The sequence below is a fragment of the Bos indicus genome, chromosome 2 (genome assembly GCF_029378745.1).
Source record: "Bos indicus isolate NIAB-ARS_2022 breed Sahiwal x Tharparkar chromosome 2, NIAB-ARS_B.indTharparkar_mat_pri_1.0, whole genome shotgun sequence".
Lineage (NCBI taxonomy): Eukaryota > Metazoa > Chordata > Mammalia > Artiodactyla > Bovidae > Bos > Bos indicus.
The window spans coordinates 70,967,602-70,984,949 of record NC_091761.1 but is presented as its reverse complement, the minus strand read 5'-3'; the positions used below and the strand labels follow the sequence as shown (position 1 = coordinate 70,984,949).

At 46.6% G+C, this 17,348-nt stretch overlaps 1 protein-coding gene across 3 annotated transcripts in view; it reads right to left on the bottom strand.

Moving 5' to 3' along the window:
• The window catches only part of STEAP3 (STEAP3 metalloreductase), a 51,776-nt gene that overhangs the window by 22,932 nt on the left and 11,496 nt on the right, over positions 1-17,348 (bottom strand). Inside the window, exon 1 of one of the 3 annotated variants that reach the window (XM_070768841.1) lies at positions 16,218-16,351. The exons of the other annotated variants lie outside the window; for them this stretch is intronic. The gene's annotated coding sequence lies outside the window, so the exon portion shown is untranslated. Of the gene's footprint in view, positions 1-16,217; positions 16,352-17,348 lie in introns of those variants that run through there. 3 annotated transcript variants of the gene reach the window in all.

The following is a 17,348-nucleotide window of genomic DNA, read 5'->3' as shown; positions in this document are numbered from 1 at the left end:
TTCTCCTCACACGTCACAGAACAGAGCATATGTTAGGTCATAAGACACATCTTAACGATTTAAAAAAGCTGAAATCACGTCAAGTATTTTTCCGACCACAATGGTATGAAACTAGAAATCAGTAACAGGAGAAAAATTAGAAAATTCACAAATATGTGGAAATTAACATACTCCTGAATGACCAATAAGCTGAGGAAGAATCAAAAGAGAAATTAAAAAAGAAAATATCTGAAGCAAGCAAAAATGGAAGTATAACATACCAAAAAGTATGAAGTGAAGCAAAAGCAGCTCTAAGAGGAAAGTATAGCTTAATGCCAAAATGAAGAAAAAAGAAAGATCTCAAAACAACTTAGTTTACATCTCAAGGAACTAGAAAAAGAACAACAAAGTCCAAGTTAACGGAAGGAAATAATAAAGATCAGAGTGGGAATAATTGAAACAAAAGCTAGAAAAACAATAGAAAAAAATCAATGAAGACCTGGTATTCTGAAAAGATAAAATCGACAAACCTTTAGCTAATACACTAAGAAAAAAAAAAAAGATTCAAATAAAATAAAAAAGAAAGAGACATTATAACTGACATCACAGAAATACAAAAGATTATAAGAGACTATTATGGACAATTATATGACAACAAATTGGACAACACCAAAAAAATGGATAAATTCCTAAAAACATACTATCTACCAAGACTGACTCATGATGAAATAAAAAATCTAAATAGGCCAGTAATGAGTAAGGAGATTGAATCAGTGATTTAAAAAACTCTCTGACTTAGCTGACTAGATAGATGCTGAATCAAAGAAGAATATCTATAATGATAAAGAAGTTACTAAGACACTCTTCCCTTTCCTAACTACATGTCTCTGTGAGGCTGGATTTTCTTCATATATTTTAATCAAATATTGCCTCACAGTGAATGCAGAAACATGAGAATCCAGCTCTTTCATATTAAGCCAGCCCTTAAGGAGATATTAAAAAATATAAAACAATGCCTCTGTTCGCATTACTTTTTGTTTTGGAAAATATCATTTTCCTGAAAATATCTCACTATTTTAAAATAAAATGAATTTATTGTGACTATTTTAAAATAATAAGCAAAAAAACAAACAAACAAAAAGACCCCAAAGCCTCTCCCAACAAAGAAAGGCCTAGGACTGGATGGCTTCACTGGTGAATTCTTCCAGAGATTTCCTGACAAGTTAATGCTAATCCTTTCCTCACTCTTCAAAAAAACTGAAGAGAAAGGAACACTTCCAAGCTCACTTTATGATGCTATCATTACTCTAATACTAAAGCCAGATAAGGACAGTACAAGAGAAGGAAATTACAGGCCAATATCCCTGATGAACATAGATGCAAAAATCCTCAATGAAACACTAAGAAATTGAATTCAGCAGCACATTAAAAGGATCCTACACCACGATCAAAGTGGGATTTATCCCTGGGATGCCAGGATGGTTCAACATAGGCAAACCTTTAAATGTGATGTACCATAATGAAAGAATGAGGGATGAAATTAATCCGATCATCTCAATAGATGCAGAAAAAACATTTAACAAAAGAGAACATTCTTTCATGATAAAAACTCTCAACAAGTTAGATACAGAATTAGGAATGTACTTCAGTATAATAAAGGCCATACATGACAAGCTCACACGTACATCATACTCAATCATGAGAAGCTGAAAGCTTTTCCTCTAAGTCATCAGGGACAATACAAGGATGCCCACTCCTGGCCACTTCTACTCAACATAGTAGTGGAAGTCCTAGTTAGAGCAATCAGACAAGAAAAAGAACAAAAGACATCCAGATTGGTAAGGAAGAAATAAAATTGTCTTTCTTTACAGTTGACATGATCTTATATATAGAAAACTCTAAAGACACCACCAAAAAACTATTAAAACTAAGAAATTAATCCAGTGAAGCTGCAGGATAGAAAATCAACATGCAAAAATAAGCTGTATATATACCAACAATGAACTATCTGAAAAAGGAATGCACTAAACAGTCCCATCAGTTCAGTTCAGTTCAGTCGCTCAGTCGTGTCCAGCTCTTTGTGACCCCATGAATGGCAGCACGCCAGGCCGCCCTGTCCATCACCAACTCCCGGAGTTCACTCAAACTCATGTCCATCGAGTTGGTGATGTCATCCAGCCATTTCATCCTCTGTCGTCCCTTCTCCTCCTGCCCCCAATCCCTCCCAGCATCAGGGTCTTTTCCAATGAGTCAAACTCTTCGCATGAGGTGGCCAAAGTATTGGAGTTTCAGCTTTAGCATCAGTCCTTCCAATGAACACCCAGGACTGATCTTCTTTAGGTGGGACTGGTTGGATCTCCTTGCAGTCCAAGGGACTCTCAAGAGTCTTCTCCAACACCACAGTTCAAAAGCATCAATTCTTCGGTGCTCAGCTTTCTTCACAGTCCCATACAGTACCATTAACAAGGACTTCCCTGGTGGTCCAGTGGTTAAGAATCTGCCTCCCAATGCAGGGAGTGCTGGTTTGATCCCTGGTCAGAGAACTAAGATCCCACATGCCTTGGGGCAACTAAGCCCATTTGCCACAACAAAAGATCCCATGTGTACTGCAACTAAGACCCAATGCAGCCAAATAAAACAAATAAATAAATATTTTTTAAAGAATAAAATACTTTGGAATAAATTTAACCAAGGAGGGGAAAGATCTGTACACTTAAAACTACGGAACACTGATGAAAGAAATTGAAGAAGATGCTAATAAATTAAAAGACTTTCAGATTCATAGCAATCTATACAAAAATTCCAATGACATTTTTCAGATATAGAAAAAAAAAATACTAAGATTCATACAGAACCATAAAAGATTTGAAATAACCAGAGCAATCTTGAGCAAGAAGAACAAAGCTGGAAGCATCATACTTCCTGATTTCAAATTATATTACAAAACTTTAGTAATTAAAACAATATATTACTGACATAAAACAGACATAAACCAAAACAGAATAGCCAACCCAGAAATAAACCCATGCATATATGGTCAAGAATATGCAATAGGGAAGGGACAATCTCTTCAATAAATGGCTTTGGAAAAACTGGACATCCTTATGGAAAAGAATGAAAGTGGACCCATATCTCATATCATACAGAAAAATCAACTCAAAATGGATTAAAGACTCACACTCAAAAAAAAAAAAAACAAGACCTGAAACTGTATTACTGTCCTAGAAAAAAACTTGGGAAAAAGCTCCTTGACATTGGTCTTGTCAATGACTTCATTTAGATTTGACACCAAAAGTACAAAGATCAGAAGTAAAAACAAACAAATTGAGTTTGACTATATCAAACTAAAAAGTTTTTGCACAGCAAAGGAAAAATCAACAGTCAACAACATGAAAAGGTAATCTATGGAATGGAAGAAAACATTTGTAAATCATATCCATTAAGGGGTTAATTTCTAAAATATTTAAGGAAATCATACAACTCAATAGTAAAAACCCAAGTAATCCAATTAAAAATGCAAAGGAATTAACAGACATTTTGCTAAGGAAGACATACAAATGGTCAACAAATATATAAAAAGATACTTAACATCACTAATCAGGAAAATGTAAATCAAAACCTCATACCTGTTAGGATGACTAGTGTCAAAAAGTCAAAAGATAGTAAGTGTTGGCACACATGTAGAGAAAAGAGAACCCTTCTGGGGGTTGGTGATGGACAGGGAGGCCTGGCGTGCTGCAATTCATGGGGTCGCAAAGAGTCAGACACAACTGAGCGACTAAACTGAACTGATGCATTGCTAGTAGGAATGTAAATTCATACAGCCATTGTGGAAAACAGCACAGTGACTCCTCAAAATATTAAAAATAGAACTACCAGATGCTCCAGCACACTACTACTGGATATTTACCAAAGGAAAGAAAATCACTCTCTTGGAGAGATCTGTACCCCATGTTTATTGCAGCATAATTTGTAGTAGACAAGATAAGGAAACAACCTCAGTGTCTGTCCGTGGATGAAGGATAATGAAAATATGGTGTATGAGTACAATGGAATATTATTCAACCTTAAAAAAAGAAGGAAATCTTGATATTTGCATCAATATAATGAACCCGGAGGACATTATGCTAAGTGGAATAAACCAAATACAGAAGACAAATACTGCATGACCCCAATTATATGTGGTTCTGAAAAACCCCAACTTAGAAGTAGAGAGTAGACCGGTGACCAGGAGAAATGGGGAGATATTGGCCTAAGGGTAGAAACTTTCAGTTATGAGAATGTTTGGGAGATCTAATGAACACCATGGTGACTACAGTTGATAACAGCACACATTATGGGGGGGTTGTAGCAGTGAAGAAACCAATATGTGTTAAGCATCCAGAACAGTGCTCTCTCAGCACTTAAGCCAGCACTGGGTGGATGGCGGCTCTGGTGATGAAGCAGACCCTGGGTGCCAGCACTGTCCCAGCGGCAGGGATGAGGTGATGGAAGGATGCAGTGACCCTCCCAGTGCCTCTGTACCTGAGGAAGAGGGGTGAGTGGTGACAGGGGCTTTTCAGGCGACCTTAGATTCCCAGGCTAGCATCAGGGATTTGGGCCAAGATAACTGTACATCCCTCTCTAGGGACTCCAGCTTTCCCTATGGCCCAGCTTTCCCTGGGGTCTCCCCAGTCCCTGCTCTAGCCACCTGGAGACACCGGCGCCAGAGCAGGCTTTGTTCCTATGGGAGGGAGAGTCACCACACTGAGGCCTCCAGGTCACCTTCATGTTTGCTAATGATTTGGAGGATCCCAAGCAGGTCCCCTCATGAACAGAAGCCTTTCCTCTGGCTTTGCTCTCCCCTTCTCCTTCCCATCTCCTGAGCAATTACCATGTGCTAAACACTCTTGGGAGCATAAAGATGAATAAGAAACACTCCCCACTCTCCAGTGGTTTATAATTGCATGTGTCTGTGTGTGTGTTGGGTAATGCAGGAAAAGACGGGATAGGGCTTCCAAAGGGGCAGCCAACGACAACATTATGGCACACACAGCCTCTGCTGGTCCTTGAAGAGCTCTGAGTGATCGACAGCCTCACAGTAAACATGAACCAGCCCAAAGAGAAGTCAGTGAGGTCTGGACTTGGAATCCTGTCTGTGTTTATCCCCAGACTTAGCATCACAAGGTGGGAGGAAGTGTTCAGGGCTGGCACTCAGGCTTCACTGCTCAGAACCTCATTTGTATTTGCTTCCCGTCAGGGATCTGAGGTGACACAGCTGAAGCTGAGGGAAGCCACAGCCCCGGACTGGGGGACCTGGGGCTGGTCCCAGTTTTGCCCTGAACTGACCCTGAAACATTGGAACATCTAGGGACCTATTAAACATCCAGACTTATCGTCCTCAGTGGCCCTGCTTTGAGCCTCAGGGTAAATGGGAACTAAACATGAAACACCTCCAAAGTGCTTCTTGCGTCCAAAATCTGGTCCTCGGGACAGGAAAAGGCCAGCCACCTGGGCAGAGGTGCCAGGTTCTGATCATAGCCACGCCCATTGCTCACCACCCAGGTGCTTCTGCACTTTAGTCCTCTCACCTTTAAAATGGGGACACAAATTGCATCTTTCTCCAAGGACTGTTGTGAGCATAAAATTAGTTAACAAGAGCTCAGAGCCACCTTTTCTGACTGGTGCTACGTGTACATGTACGTGTGTGTGTGTGTGTGTATCTATGTGTACTCTCCTCTGAAGAGTTTCACGGGCCTTTCAGAATTCTTCGGCCCTCCCAGTGCCCAGCATGAGGCCTGCAGCTGGCATGATGCTGGCAAGAGCAGGGCATGTGGTAGGATCCTGGAGGCCCCAAAGGTCTGGCGGAGCCCCTGTTGCCTGTCCATGTGACCCAAAGGTGAGAGGGCCTAACCCTGCCTGGGCCCTGGCTCCCCTGCTATTCTATTTACAGATCTGGGGGAGGTGGAAGGGAGGGGATCAAATTGCAGCTGGGTTGGGGCAGCTGGGGCCTGCGGCCTGCACATACACACCTTCCCGCCTCCCCTTCTCAAACTGTGGACGGAACAACATGTAGGCCTGGTTGTGCAGGAACTGGCACAAACCTCAGTTCCCAGTCCCCTCTGGGTCTCTGCCCTGCTTGCCACTCCTCCTTCCTGGCAGGGCCACAACATGGGTTGTCTGTGGCTGGGAGCCAGGCCTGGCCCACAGGCCTGCCTGCCAGCTTCTGTCTGCTCTCAGACAGGCCTTCAGAGGTGGGCAGTCAGGGCATGGACAGCGCTGCAGCCCCTTCCACACGGGCGGCACACGCCCGTCAGATCCCAGGGGCTGGAGCAGGCTGCAGCCACGAAGGCACTGCTTTGGGGCCGGATATGGGTGGGGGCGGGGGTGCCAGCTTGGCACCCTGCAGCTGGAGGGTCTGCAGGCCACCTGGGATGCCACCCCCTCCACCCCCAGGGCAGAGGCTAACTTAGCTAACATTTCTGGCCTCATGGACTGCAAGAGGAATATGGCACAATTCTTGCCCTCAAGTGGCCCACAGTTGTGTTCGAGCTTTATTTTAAAATTTTAACATTAAATCTGGGGGGCTTACATTCCTGTAATTCTATGTATGTGCTGTGCTAAGTCACTTCAGTCGTGTCTGACTCTTTGTGACCCCATGGACTGTAGCCCGCCAGGCTCCTCTGTCCATGGGATTCTCCAGGCAAGAATACTGGCGTGGGTTGCCATGCCCTCCTCCAGGGGATCTTCCCGACCCAGGGATCAAACCAGAACTGCTCTATTTATTTATAAATTAAGTATATTTTAGTATGACTTGTGCACTCTAATGTTATATACAGAATAAATCATATATAAACACACATAAATGTAAAGAGATAAGGCTAAAAATTTAAAAACAAACAGAAGCTCTAAGTTTTCTTCCCACTCCCAGGGATGATCCCTGACAACCCCTGGGGAAGTTCACACCCTCCAGACACTGGGGTCCCCACGGAGTGACATGCACAAGAGGCAACTGAACACGGTCCCCTGGGAGAGGACCCTGCCCACAGACAGGGCAGCTGGGCAGCTTCCTGCAGGAGGTGGGCCTGAGCTGAGCCTTGAAAGATGTGCAATTGAGCTCAGTAAAGCCTTCTAGAAAGATGAGCCTGTGTAAGAAAAGGCCCAGGAGCTGAAGAGCAGGGATCCACAGATAGCTCGTGGCCCTGGGGCAAAGGGTATATGTGTCCACAGCCAGCACCCGGGAGCTGGCAAGTCATAAATGAAAATGCAAATTCTTACCCAGAACTTAAAAAAAAAGACTAAAAAAGCATAGAGATGAAGATCATGGCTCTCAGAGGCTGAAACTCTAGGTTCCATCCTGACAATTTCCTCACAAGTAGACATGGACAAGTTCCTTCAGTTTCCTCATCTGTGAAATGGTGGAAGACCGCCTGGCTTCCCTCAGTGGGCATGGATTAGCTGAGCCTGGTACACACCTGGGCTTTGCCTGTGGTTAGGGACCTAGGGGGCTTCTCTAGGTCCTTGTCTGTTGGCGTCCCCATGCCTTGCCCCAGTCAACTTTGAGAAGGTAGAGATCACCATGCTTGTTCCATGACCCGACTTCTAAAACCCAGCCTTGTGCCTGAAACATTGCAGATGTTCCATGCATATTTGTGACTAGAGATACATGTCACAGGAGCTTCCAGCTTCAAAACTTACTCTATTTGTCCTTTGGGGGCAGAAATCCTTCCAAAATGCAGTGCCTGTTTCGAGAAAAGGCAAGCACATCCTCACCCAGAACCCAGAGATCAACCTGAGCTGCAAGAAGGGATGTTCCTGAGTCTCGTCTTGCTTTTATAGAACTGTGTTATAGGCTTACTTCCTCCCTCACTGGCAGGACATTTATCACAGCTGTCAGCCTGCTTGCCTCTTAATTAAAGCCCTCCAAGATCCTGCTAATTGGCTGTGGACAAGAAATACAGACGACGCACTATCAAGACAGTGAAAGGACAACCCACAGAATGACAGGGCAATTTTGCAAGCCATATATCCAATGAGGGGCTTGTTTCTAAGTATATAAAGAACGCTTAGAGCTCAATATTAAAAAGACAGCCTATATAAAATTGGGCAAAGGATTTGAGTAGACATTTCTCCAAAGATATACTGGTTTTCAAGAAACACACAAAAAGATGCTCAACATGATCAGCCCCCATGGAAAAGCAAATTATCAAGAAAACCATGAGGTATCACTTTATATCCACTCCAGTACTCTTGCCTGGAAAATCCCATGGACGGAGGAGCCTGGTGGGCTGCAGTCCATGGAGTTGCAAAGAGTCAGACACGACTGCGAAATTTCACTTTCACTTTTCACTTTCATGCATTGGAGAAGGAAATGGCACCCCACTCCAGTACTCTTGCCTGGAAAATCCCATGGATGGAGGAGCCAGGTAGGCTGCAGTCCATGGGGTCGCTAAGAGTCGGACACGACTGAACAACTTCACTTTCACCTTTCACTCTCATGCATTGGAGAAGGAAATGGCAACCCACTCCAGTGTTCTTGCCTGGAGAATCCCAGGGATGGGGGAGCCTGGTGGGCTGCCGTCTATGGGGTCACACAGAGTCGGACACAACTGAAGAGACTTAGCAGCAGCAGCAGGATGGCTTAACCAAAAAAAAAAGAGGGAGACAAAGATAAAAATTGTTGGTGGGGATATAGAGAAATCAAAACCCGCATCCACTGCTATTGGGGAAGTAAAGTGGTACAGCCGCTGGAGAAGAGAGTCTGGAGGTTCCTCAGAAATTTAAACAGAGTTTCTATATACTCCAGCAATCCCACTTGTAGGAACACAGATACCCTAGAAAAATGAAAGCATATATACACACACAAATGTGTGCACCAATGTTCCCAGTAGCACATTCACAATAAACCCAGAGGAAACACCCCAATGGCCGCCACTCATGAATGCATAAACAAAATGTGGTTCATGCACACAGCGGAATAACATTCATAGTGAAAAGGAATGAAGAACTAATACACACGACAACATTATGAACTTGGAGAATATTATGTTAAATGAAAGGAACCAGTCTCAAAAGGCCACATACTGTATGATTCCATTTATATGAAATGCCTAGAAACAGGCAAGTCTACAGAGACAGAAAGTAGATGAGAGGCTGCCAGGAACTAAGGTTGGGGGCGGGGGGTACGGGGTTGGGGAAAATGAAGAGTGACTGCTCACTGGTACAGGGTTTCTTTTTGGAGTGATGAAAACGTTCTAAAATTGATTGTGGTGATGGGTGTACAGCTCTGTGCATATACTAAAAAACCACTGGGTGGCTTACTTTAAATGGATGAATTATATAGTACACGAATTATAGCTCAATAAAGTTGTTACAAAAAAACCTGAGACACTACACAGCCTGTTACTATGTGTAAACTAAGAGCAAACATGCTTTGGTGAGAGTTTAAGGACTGCTCATGAGTTAATGCATGGATTTTGTGACATCAGTGTTGGTGATTCTGCAACCTTCCCAAGTTATGTCCTAGTTGTTCCCAAAATTTGAGGTTTCTAAGCCCCAGGACATGTAGAAAAGTGAGGCTTATGTAATCAACACTATTAACTACTGCTGTAGGGGAGATGGTTGCTGTTGTTTAGTTGCTCAGTTGTGTCTGACTCTCTGCATCCCCATGGGCTGTAGCTCACCAGGCTCCTCTGTCCATGGAATTTCCTAGGCAAGAATACTGAACTGAGTTGCCATTTCCTTCTCCAGGGGATCTGACCCAGGGATCAACCCCATGTCTCCTGCATTGCAGGCGATTCTTTACCACTCAGCCACCTCGGAAGCCCCAAAGGCAGATAATACCATGGGCTAAACAGTCCTCTTTGCTTCTGAATGGGCCTTGCAGCTTTTGCCCACACAACTACTTCTCTGCATTCCACCCCATGTCAGCAGACAGCTGTTCCAGAGCCACGGTGGATGGCCTGCAAGGAAGGGTGCTAAGGCCTGAGGCTCACCTACCAGCTCCTGGGATGGGTCAGCGAATAGGGCACGTGTGTTCCAGTGAGTGGGGACAGGCAGGCATCATCGGCTCCTCATAGTGGCTGAGGGTTTATGTAAGGACCTGCAGCTGGAAACTAGCACACAGTTGCCAATCTGCCTGCATTAGGTCCAACACATTCATCTTTCCCCACCAAACTCATCCCTTCCTTAATTAGGCAGAAGATCGGCCCCTGAGAGCCATCAGTGGTCATTGGGAGGTTGCCTAGCAGAGTGTGGTCTTGTAAAACATTTGGATTTACTCAGGATCAGTCACCTTAGGAAAATGCAAAGTGGGCCAGCAAGAACACAGGCAGTTATGGGGTTATATTTCAGCTGTACCACTTACGAGCTGGGTGGCCTTGGCAAGTCACTTTACCTCTCTGAGCCTCAGTTTCTTCATCTGTACAATGGAGTGATGTCACTTACTTTAATGAAACATAGTAAGGATTATAGGAGGTAGCAAAGTGCCACGATCTGAGCCTGTTAGAACTCATATGAGTTTCATGTTGTTCCTCTCTGCCTAGGATTTTTAAAAACCTTTGATCTGTGTAAAGCAGAAATAAATGCACCTAAATCAATAAATGGTGTTCTCTGCTGAATGGAAAATTTTACTCTAAAGTTTTCTAAAAATACGCTCTGAGGTAATGGTCTGGATATCTGCACACACTTCTCACTAAGACAATTGGAGGAAAAGTCATGCTGCTCTTTGGGGCTTAGGAAGAAGTAACAGGGGGTAGTTGAGCAGGGAGGGGTACAGTGGAGAGAGGCTGGTGGTCAGGGGCAGGGCACCAAGGGACCGGGCTTTGCTAGTCTCAGCACCAGGCTCCCTCCCAGGGATGGAGCTCAAGGCACTGGTGTTGACAGGCCACCAGCAGCCCTTACCAGCAACCCCAGCTCCTAGATCAAACCCCACCAGCAGCCACTCTGCCTTCATGCTCTTTGAGAACAGCCCTTTTGCACTGACAGGATCTCTCTTTCCTGCCTTTGTCCTCCCCAGACTCCAAGGGCAAGAACAGTCAAATTCACTTCTGTAGTCCCAGCACTTAGCCCAGTGCCTCGAATGTATTAGGTCAATCCTGAGCTACACTTGAGTCATCTGGAGGGCTTGGTAAAACATACTGCTGGGTGGGACTTCCCTGGTTGCTCCATGGTGAAGAGTCTGCCTACCAATGCAGGGAACATGGGTTTCAACCCCCGATCCAGGAAGATCCCACATGCCATGGAGCAACTAAGCCCATATTCTACTACAACTACTGAGCCCACGTGCTGTGATTACTGAAGCCTGAGCCCTAGAGCCTGTGCTCCTCAGTGAGAAGCCACCGCAACGAGAAGCCCGTACACCACAACTACGGAAAAGCCAGGGAAACAACAGAGACCTAGCATGGTCAAAAACAAACAAATTAATAAAACTATATATGTATTAAAAAAAAGAAACCATACTGCTGAGCAGGACTTCCCTGGTGGTCCAGTGGTTAAGAATCAGTCTTTCAAAGCAGAGGACGCGAGTTCAATCCCTGCTCAGGGGAACTAAGATCCCACATGCCACGGAGGAACTAAGCCCAGGAGCTGCCACTGCTGAGCCTGCACACCACAACTAGAGAGTCCGTGCTCTGCAACAAATGATCCCAAGTGCCACGCGGCCAAAAACAAAAGCAAAAACCTACTGCTGGGCTGCATCCCCAGGATTTTTGATGCTACTGGTCCTAGGACCACAGGCTAAAAACACTGCAGCAGATGCTCACAAAAGGTCTGTGTGAGGGGCAAGTGAATTAATGAATTACTTGCATGTAAGAACCACTTCCGATCTGACTTCTTCCTTGAATTCTTATAGTCAGGCCTAGCCTTTAGGCCACTCCTTCATTAAGCCTCCCTGACCCCCAGGACCCCAGGTGTCATTAACTCTTCTTATACTCCTTTCAGTCTTGAGGGCCAGGTGCACCCCATCCCTGCACACACTTTGGCCTCCCAAAGCTGGCTCTTTCTGGTAAAGAGAAGGCGGTCAAGGCTATAGTGGTATTGCCCACTCAGCCAATGAGGTGAACCCTCCAGGCAAACTGCTCCCATGGCCCCCTCCCCGGACTGTGTGTGGGTCACCAGGCCCACTGCAGGGGGTCACCTCTCCCACTGAGGGAGAAGAGAGTAGTGAAACCAGGAGACCACACGGATCCTGTGGACCCAGGAGCCCCCAACACATCAACTGGGGTGATCTCCCCAGAAGACTTAGTTTCCTGAAGGACCAAGAATTCAGATGGCCTGAAGTCATATCCATATCCATGTATTCTTTCACTAGGATTTGACAGCCAGGCCTGGAGGAAATGCTCACTTGCACAGTTCATCACTACCCACCGTCAGCACAGAGGCAGGAGGGTGGTCAGTGCTGCTTGCGAGGGGGAGGGAGGAAGTCCCGGTGGTCAGCACCAAGGCCAGTGGCGCAAAGCAGGGAAGATGCTAGCAAGGGGCCCTGTGCTCACAACCCCAGGGGCACCGTTTACATTGCGATCCATGCGAACAGTGCCCTCTGGAGTTGGGCAGTGCACATCCTGTGTGGTTTTACGTAAATGTTGGTCCTGCCAACCCTGGTCTGAATACCCACTGCGTACCTAGCAGGCATTCTGGCTGCTGCTGCTGCTAAGTCGCTTCAGTTGTGTCCAACTCTGTGCAACCCCATGGACAGCAGCCCACCAGGCTCCCCTGTCCATGGGATTCTCTAGGTAAGAATACTGGAGTGGGTTGCCATTTCCTTCTCCAGGTGTTCTGGCAGGTGGCTAAAAAGACGGTTTGTCCTCTTGAGGCTCTTAGGGGAAAGGTCGGCTACACCCCATGGCCAGGAGAAAAGTGCTTGAATGAGGGCGTGCCCAGCACTGTGGGAGCCAGGGAGGAACACTTGCCTCTGCCCAGTGAGGTCAGGGTGCTGGCATGTGGAAGCAGCCAGCTCCCTATGGACCGGTTAAGCCAGCCAGGTTGGAGGCTGTCAGGCAGCGGCAAGTGAAATCTGCCGCCTCAGCGATGGGGGTTGGATGGCTTCTCGCTTTCCAGGGACACTTGGTGCTGCAACTCCTGGGGCCAGATGGGTCTTGGGGCTGGTTGCTGCCTCCACCCTTTCCCCTTGCCATGATGTACCTTTGCACATCCAGAAATAGGCCCACCTGGCCCTGGGGGCTCCCCTGCCCCTGGGGAGGATAGAGGAAAGGAAAGGGCAGGTCCCCAGACTTTGGCCAAGCGGCTCAGCCTGCCTCACATGGCCAGATTCTTGGGTTTGGGGTGCATGTTTCCTGGCTTTGCCCAGCTGATGGTCCACCTTCTCCAGAAAGCCTCTGGGGTGCCTGAAACTGACCCTCAGGGGCCTCTTCCTCTGAACTCTTAGGGACAGTGGGACTCAGCCTCCACTCTCCAACTGCTCTGTGTGAGGATGGTTGTCACGCCACTCCATCCCAACCACCTGCCACAGGCCAGCTCCACACAGAACTCTGACTTTTGTTAGAAGTCTCTGAGAGCTCAAAGAACTGGTCCGGGAGGTCCTGGGAGCACCTCCTGGCTTCCTCCTGGGCCCTGAAGGACAGGGGCACCTTGTGCTCCGTGACTCAGTCTGCACTCCTGTCACATTACCATTGACCACACATACCGGTTTGCTCGTTTATCACCCCGCCAGACTAGGGGCCGCTTTGGACTCATTTCTGTGTCTCTAGCATCTGGTCTGGGGCCTAGCACCATGTAGGTGCTCAATCAATGTTTGTGGTTTGGATGACTTAACTGCTAGATTCTGTGCCCGAGGGCAGAGTGTGCTTGGGAATGAGCCCTGGCTGTTCACCCCAGCACCTAGCTGGGGTCCTCCTCTGCCCAGAGGGGATTAAATCACATGATGAGTTTTGAAGTCCTACTGTAGCTTGCTTATACTGTTAGAACTGGCCAGACATTTCACTGTTCGATGAACTTAGTAACACAGAAGACCAATGCATAGCTGCACTCACACACTGCAAAGAAACAGAATGATGCAATTCAGCTCGTGCAACTCTGGCCAAAGTAGGAAATCAAACACCACATCTGAGACACATTAGGGTGCAGCCTGGTAAGGACAAACCCAGGGAAGGAGGCTTCAGGGATGCTGGGCCAATGGCTCCAGGGTCCATGAATCTCTGAGCCAGGAGGTGGCAACCATTCAGAGCGATCTGCCCTCTCCATCAGGGAACAGTACCTGGGGCAGGTGAGGCACAGCTGTGGCTTCTGGCAGATGAATTCCTTGGCTTTTCCCAATCAAGACCCACCTGGCCTATGGTCTTGACTCTGGACATCCTTCCTCATGCTTTTTCCTGATCAAGTCATAGACTTAATCTTTGTGCCTGAAAAGTCTTTTCCTTCAAAATGACAAAACTCAAAGTCCAGCAGAAAGGCCATTCCTCTGTGAAGCCCTCACCCTACCTCCTCTTCAAGGCAGGATTAACCTCCCTCCCCTGGTCCCCTTGGCTCCCTGCAGCATGCTTACAGGATGGAACCAGCATATAATGGTAGGAACTTTCTTTGAGAGGCCCAAGGGGTGGATGGTGGTAGAGTTCCTAGCCTCCTTAAATCTCCATCGCCCTTCCCCATGTGCTAATGTTAATATTAAAATGAATACACTTTGATATGAATAATTCACATTTCCCAGTCTGGTAAAGTGAATACACCTCCGACAAAATCTTTCCCATTTTATAAATCTGAAAGAGACAATAAGTACAAAGCCGGCTACTTGTTATGCAAATAGATACGGTTTTCAGGGAAGTCCCCTAGTTCCTTCTTCCCTCCACATGACTGCCCCTAAAGCCACGGCATGTAGAAATCTGGGTCTCCCCAGGGCTATGAGGTCCGCCAGCCCTTCCCTACTGAGATGCAGCTGGGAAGTCACAGCCCAGTACCCAGCAAGTGTCTGGCACATGCCACATCACCAACAATCAGGAGTCAAAGAAGCGACGATGAGGTGGGGTCTGACTCACACAGTGGAGAGACTTTAACTGTGGACTTGTACACTCAGGGTATCACTGCTTCCATTTTACAGATGAGAAAGCTGACGTCAAGTCAGGACTTCCTGAAGGCCCCTAAGTGGCTCTTACCCCAGCCCCGTCCAGTCCTGCTCATTCACATGGGTGTGAGTAATAGCCAGTCGTCTGGTCTACATGGGGCTCTGAGGTGGCTTGGCTTCCTCTCTGCTCTCCCTCTGCCCAGCTGAGCTGCCCAAACCCATACTTTCCAACCTCATTCTCAAGTTGTTTCTGCGGATCCAGGGCTGCCCTCTGTCCTAGATTCTAAACCACAGCAGCACTGGCCCTCCCTCCCTGATCTCAGGTTGAGGGGTCCAGGGGGCAAGAAGGAGAGTCTACCTGTATCCAGTTGCCCGCCCCCCCAAACCCCCACAGTTGACCTGACAGGAGACAGCATAGAAGATGCCATCTCAAGTACAGGTTTAAAAGCTGGGTCACAGACACACACATCTAATTGGTGCGTTTCTATTTTTTTTCTGAGGGCATTTTCCCTTTCTGATGGACTCTAACAAACATTTTACTGTTAGATTTCTTGTAATACTGCCTGGAATCATTATTTAGACATCATTAAAAAATCATTATATTTTTAAAAGGAAGGCTGAGAAGTTCCTACAGAAGAGAATAACAGAAAGCAGGAGTGCGTGCACATGCGTGCACACACAACCCTGTACACACACAAAGACATATATGCAAGTTTGGTTGGACAGAAAAGAGAGGTTTATCACCACACTGCCTGCAAAACAGAAGTGAATAAAAAATTTATAGGGCTTTTTACAAACATTTAGATTTTTGAAACATTCTAAAAAAATCCGGTTGGACTACTTACAGCAGCAGTTCTCTGATAAAGCAACCCAGAAGTGGTTACTAATAAGTAAAATTTACAATTCCCAAATGGACCTGCCTTCCACAAAAATATATCATAAACATTAACCTTTTTTTTTTTTTTTAACACACCAGAGCCCACAAAGCCAGTGCTCACATTAACTGAAGGCACTGTGTGTGATAAATCCTTGAACCCTTTACTTTGAAAAGGTTTATGACTTAATGTGCAGATAAGATTTCCCATTTTGGCAAGATCACCAGATGATACTCTTTGGTGCCAGTTCTAAAACAGGGGCTCCCCGAGATGCTGGGGTACACTCAAGCAGCCCAGGATTGGAGGGGCTGGAGAGAGGGCCCCACATGCTGCCCAGGCCATGTGGCTCTGCACCCTATAACCAGACTCACCCACGACAGGCCGATGCGAGGATCTGACGCATGCGTCCCCTGACAGCCCCACTGTGATCTGGCCACCCGTTCTTCCTGGAGTCTCCCCCTGACCTGTAAGCTGCCTGACTTTGGCTTGGAACACAGAACTCAGACAGATGCTCAGAAGGCATGGGACTGCCAGGGGCTTGGACAGCTGGGCTGCCACTGCCTCAGCCTGCACTCTGGTTCCTGGCTGCAGGGAGTGAACCAGATAGTGACTGATGCTTGGTTTCAGAGTGCACTGCAAGCGAGTGGCTCTGGCCTGATACTTCCTGTTTAGGGAGGAAACCTCACTGGTGATAATTAGTGGCTCAGACTCAAGTCTCTTTGCTACAGGAACTGAGGCAGGACAGCCAGCAGAACCCAGGATACATAAAATGAATAAATGTCATCCAACGCAGGGCAGACTGCCTCACCACAGGAGTGAGTGTGTGTGTGTGTGAGAGAGAGAGAGAGAGAGAGATGCCTTTACTTCTCAGATACAAAGCCAAACATAATGGCTGCAGAAAATGGCAATTTACCAATTGCTGCAGGGGGTAATTTATTGCAATCACTGTGGTTGTCAATGGCTTAGTGCTAATTCTCTCTACATTCGGTGCCAACAAGTCTTCACAGTCATCTTTACTAGCTAGTTGGTGTCTCTCTCCAGTGGGGAGACAGACAGAGAGACAGACAGAAGGACGAACAGAAAGACAATACTGTCCAGAGGACATAGCCTGGATGGGGAAGGCCTGTCTGTGCAGTGACCCTGGAGGCCAGGCCGCACCAGCAGCACAGGGGGAGGCCAGAGGTGTGGAAGCTTTTGTATCATTGAAGTAAACTATGCCAAGTTCAGTCTTACGACAAGTACTTTTGATTGTTTTCAAATTGTTGGAAAACTGGTGATTTTGGGAAACTAGCTCTGAGGAACCATGGGCATCTGGGCCTTTGATGACCAGAATACACACCCTGGTTTCCAGACAGGTTTACTCATTGCCAGCAACAGGTCAGGGCCTGCATGGTTCTCTGCTAGGGCTCCTCTGTCTCACCCTGTGGGCAGGCATGGAGAGGCATTGTGGAATGTTTCCAGAGTCCAGCCTAGACCAGCAATGCACAGACTGGCTTTCCCCT